The sequence below is a fragment of the Leopardus geoffroyi genome, chromosome D4, assembly GCF_018350155.1.
Source record: "Leopardus geoffroyi isolate Oge1 chromosome D4, O.geoffroyi_Oge1_pat1.0, whole genome shotgun sequence".
Classification (NCBI taxonomy): domain Eukaryota; kingdom Metazoa; phylum Chordata; class Mammalia; order Carnivora; family Felidae; genus Leopardus; species Leopardus geoffroyi.
The window spans coordinates 25,745,017-25,755,974 of NC_059342.1; the positions used below are offsets into that span (position 1 = coordinate 25,745,017).

The following is a 10,958-nucleotide window of genomic DNA, read 5'->3' on the forward strand; positions in this document are numbered from 1 at the left end:
AGAAGCAGAAAGCTTGCTTCCTGCTCTGATGGTGGATGGGAAGGAGGGCTGCTCCTGCCCTGGGTACTTCCTCCCAGAATTTGTGGGGGCAAAGAGTGCGTGAGCATCTCCAGGACCAGATGCAGCCACACCAGAGGAAGGGCTGGCATTTTAGACCTTGTCCAAGACGGGCCATTATAAAAGTGAGCAGACTATTTATTGCCTCAGGTGGGGGGCACACACGTTCACTCACTTAGAGACTTTTCAAGTGGTGCACTTACGTATATGTTATACTTCAGTCAAAACACCTTTTTTTTTTTTTTTAATTTTTTTTTTTTCAACGTTTATTTATTTTGGGGACAGAGAGAGACAGAGCATGAACGGGGGAGGGGCAGAGAGAGAGGGAGACACAGAATCAGAAACAGGCTCCAGGCTCTGAGCCATCAGCCCAGGGCCCGACGCGGGGCTCGAACTCACGGACCACAAGATCGTGACCTGGCTGAAGTCGGACGCTTAACCAACTGCGCCACCCAGGCGCCCCTTTCTTTCTTTCTTTCTTTTTTTTTTTTTTTTCAAAACACCTTTTAAGAAAAGAATAAAGAAGCCTCATCAGAGAGAATTGAAAGTATTGCTGGATTCCTCTTGGCTGAAGAAAGAGTCAACAGAAAGTTGGAGGAGAACGTATCAACCACACCAAAGGAGTTTCTGGTGAGTGGCCCTTAAGAAAGAGGGCGGCTTTGAAAGACCTCCCAGAATCTGTGTGAGAGGAAGAGGCAACTCTACGCACTGCCAGGGCCCAGGCAACCCACAGCCTGTTCTCAAGGGCACCACGCCTCCCTCCAAGTCTGCTCTCCCACACTGGAGGAATCAGAAACCTGATTGGCAAGTTGGGGAAGAGTGACAGGGGAGGACAGAAGAATGCAACAACCCTGCCCTCTTCACTGACTGCAGCATTTTTTTCCCCTCTTCTTTTAACAACACATTCTGTCTAGAGAAGGGCGAGTCCTTGAAACTTGGAACGAACCTGGGAGCTTTTCTTAGTATGCGTGTTAGAAATTCGAAGTAGACATTCCAAGTTGTGTGTTGGGAATCAGTTGACTCTAAGATGTCCTATTCCGTAAGAGTGGCCAGAAAGGCAAGTTTCATCCAGGGGCAGGGGAAAACTAGCACTGCTGAGCAAGTTAAAGGAACAGTGGGAGAAGAAAATAAGGCTGTTTTATTCTTACACACAAGATATCCATTTGTTCAGTTTACTGGTTGCAGTGGTGTGAAAGGAAGACTGATATTGCTCCGAAGCAGTAACTAACGAAAGCCAACCATTGGAGATGCGGTGCCATACAACAGATCTATCATGCAAACCATAGACGTGGTTTAAAAATTTCTGGTAGTCACATTAAAATAGTGAAACAGACAGGTGATATTGATATTAATAACACATTTTTACTTAACCCAATGTTTCTAAAGTATTATCAGTTCAATGTGTAATCAGTAGAACAATTTTTAAATAAGATAGTTTGCATTCCTTTTTAAGGATGATTTTTTAAAATGTTTATTTATTTTTGAGAGACAGGGAGACAGAGCGTGAGCAGGGGAGGGACAGAGAGAGAGGGAGACACAGAATCGGAAGCAGGCTCCAGGCTCTGAGCTGTCAGCACAGAGCCTGATGTGGGGCTCGAACTCATGGAGTGCGAGATCATGACCTGAGCCGAAGTCGGATGCTCAACCGACTGAGCCACCCAGGTGCCCCATACATTCCTTTTTAATTTTTGCACTTACTCTTTGAGATCTGGGTATATCTTACACTTTCGGCATATCTCAGTTGGGGCTCGCTACAGGTCAAGAGCTCCATAGCTGCATGTGGCTAGTGTTTGCCAAATTCCATGTGCAGTTGTGGGATGTCTGATGGGGTGGAGAATGATCTCAGACAGTGGGTGAGCAGACTCCGTGCTCTGGTGATGAAGTGGTTGAGGCAGGGTCTCCCAAGTGGGCAAGAGGGTCATTCAAGATTCTGTCTGCACTTGTGCTGGGTCTGATGAGAAAGGATGGGAAGGAGACTGGGCAGAGCGGTAATGGGTGATGGAGAGCTGAAAATGAGACCTGCATGGGCTGTGACTCTGCCATCACGTTGCCATTGGAAACTGATCTAAATCAGCCGGGAAGAGAGGAAACTGAGAGAATGTCTGAACCAAGGGAAGTCAAAATACATTCAGCACCACTTTTCTGAAGTAATAACTATGGAATTTAAGTATTCATTAAAATGAGCTCAATGTGCCCCCATAGGGACTGTTACCGGTTGTTGCACAAACCAGCGTGCTTGTCTGAAATAATATGTATCAGGCAGGGTGCTTATCATCACACGCAGGGTAAGCATTGCCGTTGTTCTGGTTTTGCTGATGGGGGGAGTGAGACTTAAGTAAAAGGAACAAAACAATCAACTTCTTGCTGTAGAAAATTATCGCCGAGGGAACCCTGGAAACCACTGGGTACAGAAGTCTGCCTTCAGGGAGAGGAAATCTGCTGGGGGCAGTGGGGCTCAAGTTGCTTAGAGGTGCATGGGTAACCAGGGAGAGGTCCTCCAGTCTAGGTCCGCACATCTGCCGGGATATCAACCTGTGATTGCAGGAGCCCCAGGATGGATCCCCTGTCTCTCCAAAGAATCTGCTGCAAAGCAGAAATAATGATGAGGTTTTGTGTTTTGTGTTTTGTTTATTTGTTTTAAGAGATGTCAAGCCTTTAACTGTATGGAGAGTGAAAGGCCTTCTTGCAGTGGTGAGTTGGCTGTGAGTGATGTCATGAGGATCTGTCCCGTGTAAGCCTCAGGATGTCTTCGATGGAAGAACGGGGTGAGTGTGGAGGAGCAGGGTCTTAGCAGCGAGGGCAGGAGAAGTGGAGGTGGGAAGAAAAGAAGGGAAGGTCAGAGGAACTGGAGGATGAGAACACTGGCCATTTGTGGAGGGTGCTGAGAAATTGGTACAGTGTTCATTTTGGTTGGCTGGCAGGAGAGTTGTTAGAAGAGAAATGTAGGGGGTGCCGAGGGAGTCCTTGGTAATATAAAGAGTTAGACTCAGGGGAAATCAAAAAGGAAAAAAAAAAAAAAAAGAAACAACAGCAAAATTAGTGGTTTGAAATGGATGTCTGATAATCATCAAATGTTATTTAGAACTGTGGTTTTGAATGCAAGGAATTCAGAGAGTTTGTGGACCAGCGTCATTCAGCAGAAATATAATGCAAGCCACATGTGCAATTAAAAATTTTCTAGTAGCTGCATTTAAAAAAGTAAAAAGAAACAGGTGAAATTGATTTTGATGATTTATTTTATTTAAAGCAGTATATCTAAAATATTACCATTTCAACAAGTCTTCAATATAAAAGGATTAATGAGATAGTTCACATTCCTTCTCTCATACTAAAGTATGTCTTCAAAAACTCATGTATGTTTTACTCTCCCAGCGCATCCCAATTTGGACTGGTCACACTTCAAGTACTAATAGCCACATATGGTTGGTGGCTACTATATTGGACAGTGTGGCTTAAAAAAAATTTTTTTTAACATTTATTTATTTTTGAGAGAGAGAGAGAGACAGAGACAGAGACAGAGTATGAGTGGGGGAGGGGCAGAGAGAGAGGGAGACACAGAATCCGAAGCAGGCTCCAGGCTCTGAGCTGTCAGCACCAAGCCCAATGCGGGACTTGAACTCACGATTGTGAGATCATGACCTGAGCCAAAGTCAAACACTCAACTAACTGAGCCACCCAGGTGCCTCTGGACAGTGTAGTTTTAGATAGCTTCTTTCTGCATTGTCACCTTTTTGTCCTTTATTTAATAAACTTTTTAAAAGTATGATTATTTCTGTGTGAAATTTCAAAATAAGCAAAAATAAAAGTGTATTGCTTAGAAATGGGTAAGCAGGTGACAGAATAAAGCACAGGGGGATGATTATCACAAAAGTGCCGATAATAATTTTTTTTTATTCCAAGAGAAATGCATGATAGAATTAGAAAAAAACATGAAAGAGAAGAAAACAAAATCTCCACAAATTATTCCACCAATTAGAGATGGGTGCTACTTTTCCCCCCACCTTTTAAAGAGAGCAAGAACCTGGAACTGAATGATGACTGTGGATGCATCCGGGGTAGGGCAGGGTAGAGCCTGCTGCATCATGGGCCTCAGGCATTGCCTGCCAAATGAGGTTTTCTAAGTCAGGCACACGACTACAGAGTCTTCTAACAATAGGAAGAGGGAACATTTGCAACATTAAAGAAAGGCAGACAATGTTGGACTCTTGGCCAAGTCTGATGATGCCCATTCCCACGAGAGGGCACCCTAAAAGATGAGAGAGCAATTAAGGACATTGACTATTTTTTTTTCCTCTCTAAGGCACGAACTTAACCAATTTACTGGAATTTTTAAAAGAATTTACTAGAAAAAACACAAGCCAATAACCTCATAAAGCATTAGGTACTCAGTGTTTCTGGAAGGGCAGCTGTAAGTGCATAGTCTATGTCCAATTTTGCTGTCATCTTGGAATGGGAAGAACATTGGAATGACAAGTTAGATTGAAAAGCTGTTAAAAGCCAGAAAAATAACGAGTGCCTAATCCATAAATGGAAAACTGTCAGTCCCTTATGTCTTTATACGACTGGGTTTGATGGTAATTCAAGCAAAACTTCTGTGTTTTCAACCAGCCCTTAATGGCAAAGAAAATAAACCATCCAGAGAAAAGGAGTCATAAGAGGAACGGCGTACCTCAGTAGAGTGTGGAGAGGAAATTTGGGTAGTATAATTTATTTAGGAAGAGAGGAAATCTGAACAGAGAGACGATGTGAAGCCGCAGATGTGAAACCTGGCTGGTGATTTTGGAGGTGAAACCTCTCTAGGTTTATGACCATGACCTTCAATGACCTTGCTCTGGCCACTGTACTGGAATGCCTGTGGCAGATAACAAGGCTTAGGGGGAGGCTGGTTACCACCCTGCTTCCTCTATTCAGCCTGCTCTGCTCAGTCATCACGGGTTTGTCTCTGCGTGATTGGTCTCCTAGGCTAAGAGAGCGGTTTCAAAGCTGGGGTTTCCAGGGCTTTCCTTTCTCCCTGCTGAGATCTGGGAACCCCCATGAAGTCTAAATGGCAGCTGGAGGTTGTTGGTTACATCAGGGGAAAGCCTCAGAAAAACACATATTGTGTAAAAGCCACTGCACCATGGAAGCCCGCGGACACCCTCTGATTCCTGGCTCCAGCTCTGTGGGAGCCCCTCTGTTATGCCATAAAAATGACTGCAAACAGCAAGCCTGGGGATGCGGATGTGCATCGGCAGCTCACAGCGGTCCTAGGAACATGGGCTTTTGATGTCTTGGGAAATGGGTCTTGCTGAGCAGTTTGGAGTGTTACCCCAAGTAGATCAGAGAGCTGTTTTCTTCTCCATTTATTTCAATGCAGCCTTGACCATGTAGCTGGGGATTGTTAGATCCTCAGAAATTAGGTGGGCTCCATCAAGTTTGCTGAGGCTCTGCTCCATGTATCCTCCCCCTGCTGGCCATCCCAGCTTCTTTTATTGCTGCCCATGTGGAGGGGCTCAAAAGACACAGACACTTGTCTGCTGCAAAGGTATTCACAGCTCCCAGAAAACCAAGTTAGAAGAGCATACAGTGGTGATGTTGAAAACAGGATTGGTGAGGGGCTCCGAGACAGGGCTCTGATCTTGACTGTTCTATGACCTTGGGGAAGTTCCATCACTTTTTTTCTAATTTTTTAACGTTTATTTATTTTTGAGAGAGAGAGACAGAGACAGAGTGTGAGTGGGCAAGGGGCAGAGAGAGAGAGGGAGACACAGAATCCGAAGCAGGCTCCAGGCTCTGAACTGTCAGCACAGAGTCCGATATGGGGCTCGAACTCACAAACCATGAGATTATGACCCGAGCCGAAGTTGGACGATTAACCGACTGAGCCACCCAGGTGCCCCCAGCCACTTCTTAGGGGTTCAGAGAGACCAGGGTGAGCTAGTACTGATGGCTTTCAAACTGGGCTCTGGGGAGTCTACTCAAGGGTTGTGGAAAGTGGAGGTGAGAACTGAGAGAGGAGCCTTCTAGTATCTTCTATTTACCCCAGCCAAGGCAGGTCCACTTTTATCTGTTGACTGTTTTACATACTGGGGTCCCCTAGAAACTTAAAGAAAGAGTTACAAAACTTAAAATATTTCAAAACCACTTAACTAGATAATCTCTCACCTGTAAAATTTTGATTTTGTGATTTTTCCAGTGTTCTTTAGATTGAACATTTTGAAAGTGTTTGTTGATGGCTGATACAGCAGATTCCTTATCGACTTTTGTATCCTTCTATGCAGTATATTAAAGACTATAAAGAGACATATAATGGCTTTTTGTTCTTTCTTCTAGAGGGATGATTGTTGCCTTAATGATTACAGCAGTGGCTGCCAATTCACTAATGGTTGGAACATGTAATTAGAACTTGAGAACTTAACTCTAGTCATGACTATGCCAATTACCATGGCTTTGAGCACGCTCTTCACCCTCTTGGGAGGGAGGTACCATATTTTGTGATTAGGAGCTTGAGATGTGGAGTCAGACTGCCTGGGTTCAAATCCTAGCTCCACAACTTATGAGCTAAATGTTTTTGGGTAAGTTGTCTTATGTCTCTGTGTTTTAGTTTTGTCATCTCTAAAATGGGGATAATAATACTACCTACCTCACTGAGCTGTTATGAGTATTAAATAAGTTCATTCATGCAAAGTGTTTAAACCAGAGCCCGGGACAAATTACATTCCCAGTAAACATTAGCTGTGATTATCTTTTCTTTTTTTTTCTTGTTTTCCCTTGTGACTATGAAGGGGTTGGATTGGATGATGGATAAAATCATCAACTAATTTGTTACACTGTACACCTTGGGGCCTGCGACAGTGCCTGGCACACAACAGCTACTCAACATATGCTTGTTGACTGAATGGCTGAGGTTTTGCATTTCACCGGATGGGAATTTTATGAGAACCTGTTTTGGGACATCTATCATGCAGACATGTTACCTCATGAAATTAAAAATCTCCAGAGTGTTAAGATGAATAAATTAAGAACATGAACGATTTATGGAGAACTAACTCTTGCAGTCAGAGTCCAATCAGGGAAACGAATGAGCTCACACCGTAGTTCAATAGAGGCCACTGAACACAAGGAACAAAGGCGCGAGCAGAACTGGAAAGCCATCGGGATAGTGAGGCAGCTTGGAGAGCGGCCAGGAGGAGGAGATGATGCTACTGGAGCTTGATGCTGAGGCAGCCCCCAAGCAGGAACTGAGAGCTGGGGTTGTGGAGGAACAGGTTGTCTAGTGGAACAAGCCAATGCTTGTTCAGGTTGAATGGAGAATTCCCCATTCTCAATGCCTCCCATTGGCTGGATCCATCCAGAAGCCAGCTGGCAGAGAAAGTTGGGAACTGAATTTTGTAGAGGTGCTCGTGAGGCCTGTGAACGGATGCGAAGGGAAGCAGGCCAGGTCCAGCACCCTAACCAGACTGTGGCCAGGCTGGCCCTCAGGTCAAATCTACCAGCTGCCCGGTTTTGTAAATAAAGTTTTATTGGAACAAAGCCACACCCACTCATTTACACATTGCCTATGGCTGTTTTGATGCTACGTCTGCAGAGGTGAGTCCTTGTGAAAAAGACCATATGACCTTTTACAAAAAGTTGCTTATCCTGGTGCTAGACTGTGTCTAACCCGTACAACCACTGGCCTGGTAAGTATTTCTACCCTTCTTTTGCAAATGGGGAAACAGGCTTGTGAAACAGACCTGACTTGCCTGAGGCTGAGTGCACCAGGCCTGAATGAAACTTGCATTTGACCTCCATCTAGTTGTTACCAAATTCCAATACCTTCACTGCACCCCCAGGTCCCTCAGGCCCCACTGGGCCACCTCAGCTCCTGGTCTTCTGCTGAAACAAAATGGCACCTTGGGTTGGTATCTCTCCATGGCACGTCTCTGCCTGTTGTTGCCTCACCAACAAGTTCATGGTAGCTGAGGGGTCAGGGATCGTCTGAGCTGGAATGGACCAGGACTTCACAGGAGAGAATTCAAATGTCTGGGGCTTGAAGCTCTCTGTTTGTCTGATTGTCCTTTCCAGGGAGGCAGCTGGCCCTTAAGAAGCTCTTCCCCCTGCCTCATAGTCTGCACAGTCATCACAACTAAGCAAGAAGACCAGAAGATTTGGGAGAACATCTCTGACATAAAGGAAATCAATGTTAAAATGATATTTGCTTTATAAAATGTACAGTATAGCCAACTCCTTTTAGGAATGCTTCTCCTGTGAAGCTAAGTATACCTGTCTGATGAAAAAACAAAAATCTCAAAACGAAATATGATTGCCAACTTTCTCCACATCGCTGGGGGATTCCTCTTAAGTAATAGCATTTATGAGTCTAGCTGGGTGGCCTTGGTGCACATGACAACAGCAGGACAAAATCTCCCGAAACACGGGACAATTTATGTTTGCGGAGAATTCCAAGTGATTGTGAGGTAGCCGCTGCTTGCATTTGCTTTGCTTGCACAGATGATGAGAAATTGCATCTCTGGGAAGAACTTAAAGGGGCGAACTGAATGCATGTGAGATTAAAGAAATCAAGATTTGCATGTGATGACACACAAAAAGGGCAGAGCCGTGGCCGTGGCATTATTTGGCTTAGCATTTAGCCAACACGGATATTTTTATAATGTATTAAGCGCGCTTTCCTGCCTCCATGAAAATGATACTCCTGACAACTCCTCATATGGCCACTGACACCAGTTGTGCTTTTAAAGCCATGACGAAGCTCAGGTGACCACCTGAACCCTTCACTCTCTCCTCTGACTATCAGACGTTTGGAATGACTTAGCCTGTTTCCTCGAGCTGGCACAGGGCTGCGGCCAGAGGAGGCATTGAGCTGCCTCCATCATCCCTGGTGCAGGCAGCAGGCAGCAGGCACTTGCTTCTGAGTGGCTCTGGGGCTCAAGAATCTATTTCCATCTTGGGGATCCTGGGTAAATTTGTAACCCCTTGGATCCAGAAGTTCACTACCATTTAATGGGAGGCAATATGATTGCGTGAGGAAAGCTGGGGCTCCAGAGGTGAAAACACCCAGATTTAAATCCTCTATTTATTAGCTCATCCTCTCATGAATCTGATCCTCTCTCTAAGCCTGAGAGGCAGCTGAAGATGTCTCTGTGGTAGGCTGTATAGCGGTCCCCAAAGATACCCAGGTCCTAATCCTTGGAATCCTGGGATGTTACCTTATATGGAAAGAGGATCTATGCAGATATGATGAAGTTAAGGATCTAGAGATGGGGAGATTATCCTGGATTATCTGGGTGGGCCCTAAATGCCATCACAAGTGTCCTTATAAGAAGCAGGCAGAGGGATTTCTGATGCACAAGAGGAAGAAGGCAGTGTCACAAGGATGGAAGCCGAGGGAGATTTGAAGATGCTACACTACTGGCTGTGGAGATAGAGGAAGGGACCACAAGCCAAGGACGGCAAGGAGTCTCGGCAGCCTCTAGAAGTTAGAGAAGACAGAGAAGCCGATTTTCTCCTAGAGCCTCCGGAAGGAGCATAGCCCTGCTGACACCATTCTCTTCAGCCCAGTGAAACTGATTTTGGACTTCTGGCCTCCAGAACTATAAGACAAAAAATGTGTGCTGTTTTAAGCTGCCATGTTTGTGGTATTTGTTACAGCAGCCACGGGATGCTAATAGAGCCTCCTGCCGTTGTTGTGGTATGTAAGAGTCATGCTCGAGAAAGATACTAAATCAAGTCAGGAAATCATGCCCAAAGCAAGGGGGAGGGATCTGAGGTAAGTTAGGAGTATCTGAGGTGACTCTGGGGACAAGTGCAGTAACTGTGATAAACCCTTTTGCTCTTCAAGCTTAGACTACAATATAAGAATCTATCCCTGGCAGTGACACTTAGGTCTCTGGCATGGATCTGGCCCACTGTCCCCTATGCCCTGGACCCTTGCTGTTCTTCTTTGGCCATCCTGATATCCCATCCTGCCTACCTGATAAGCCATGTCACTCACATCAACCTGTAGCTCAGATTCCGGGATGGTGGTGAGGGCATGGCTTCTGAATCCCACGTCCCTGATCACAAACTGACTACTCAGTCTGCCATTTCCCTGCTGTGGAGTGTAGATTAGAGTTTGTGGGTGGGAGATGGCTGAATAACTTTCAGTGGGGAGACCCACCAGGAGAAATGAGAACCCAGGGGAAGGAAGAAGCTGTAATGGAGGAAAAGGCTCCATGGTCAACCCATTTGACCTCAAGTTCGGGCTATTGCCTTTGAGCTAAAGAGAGCTGCTGCTGTCCTCCTCACCCAAGGGCTTCAAAGCTGTTTCCACAGAACCCAATGGATCCTTGTTTGGGACAATAGCTCCCCTGCAAGTTGGCAGGTGAGAGGCCTCATGGTGATTTAGATTCCCATATGGGTGGTCTAGACAGATGGCCAATGCTAAGACTGACTCAGAGAGTTCTTGGGGGAATTGGAGGAAGGTAACACACCCACACACACACACACACACACACCCCTCAGGACTGCTTACTGTATGAACTTCAGTATCCCTAGGAACAGAATACTAGAGAATCATCAGTGTGGTTAAAAACAATGGCCACCACCAAAGCAGCAATAATCATAAGAAAAGGGTTCATTTTTCTGCCTTCCAAGAAATGTGGGAGTAAAGAACTTTCTGGTCATCTGTGTGCATGGGGAGATAAGGAGCAGCCCTGGAGAGAAGGTAGCCCAAAGTCAGGTGGAGTCTGGCAAACAAAGTCTCTGAACTTGGGGCCAGTCTAAGAGTAGCATACAGCTTGAAGCCCAGTTGTCTCCTGGGCCGCCCCGGAAATAGCAGCTGGAGTAAGGATGAGTTAGGATGAATGTACCACCTCCTTCCTGCTCCTCTATTATGGAAACAAAGCTAATGTCACTATTCTCTAAGACGTCTGAAGAAGATC

General features: G+C 45.4%; 1 long non-coding RNA gene across 1 annotated transcript; it reads left to right on the plus strand.

Annotated features, from left to right (window-relative positions):
* Window positions 1-1,676: 1,676 nt before the first annotated feature.
* On the plus strand, window positions 1,677-10,756 carry LOC123593429. The gene is made up of 3 exons (XR_006710313.1): window positions 1,677-2,822; window positions 6,370-6,611; window positions 6,822-10,756. It is a non-coding gene; the product is annotated as an uncharacterized LOC123593429 (long non-coding RNA).
* Window positions 10,757-10,958: the final 202 nt, after the last annotated feature.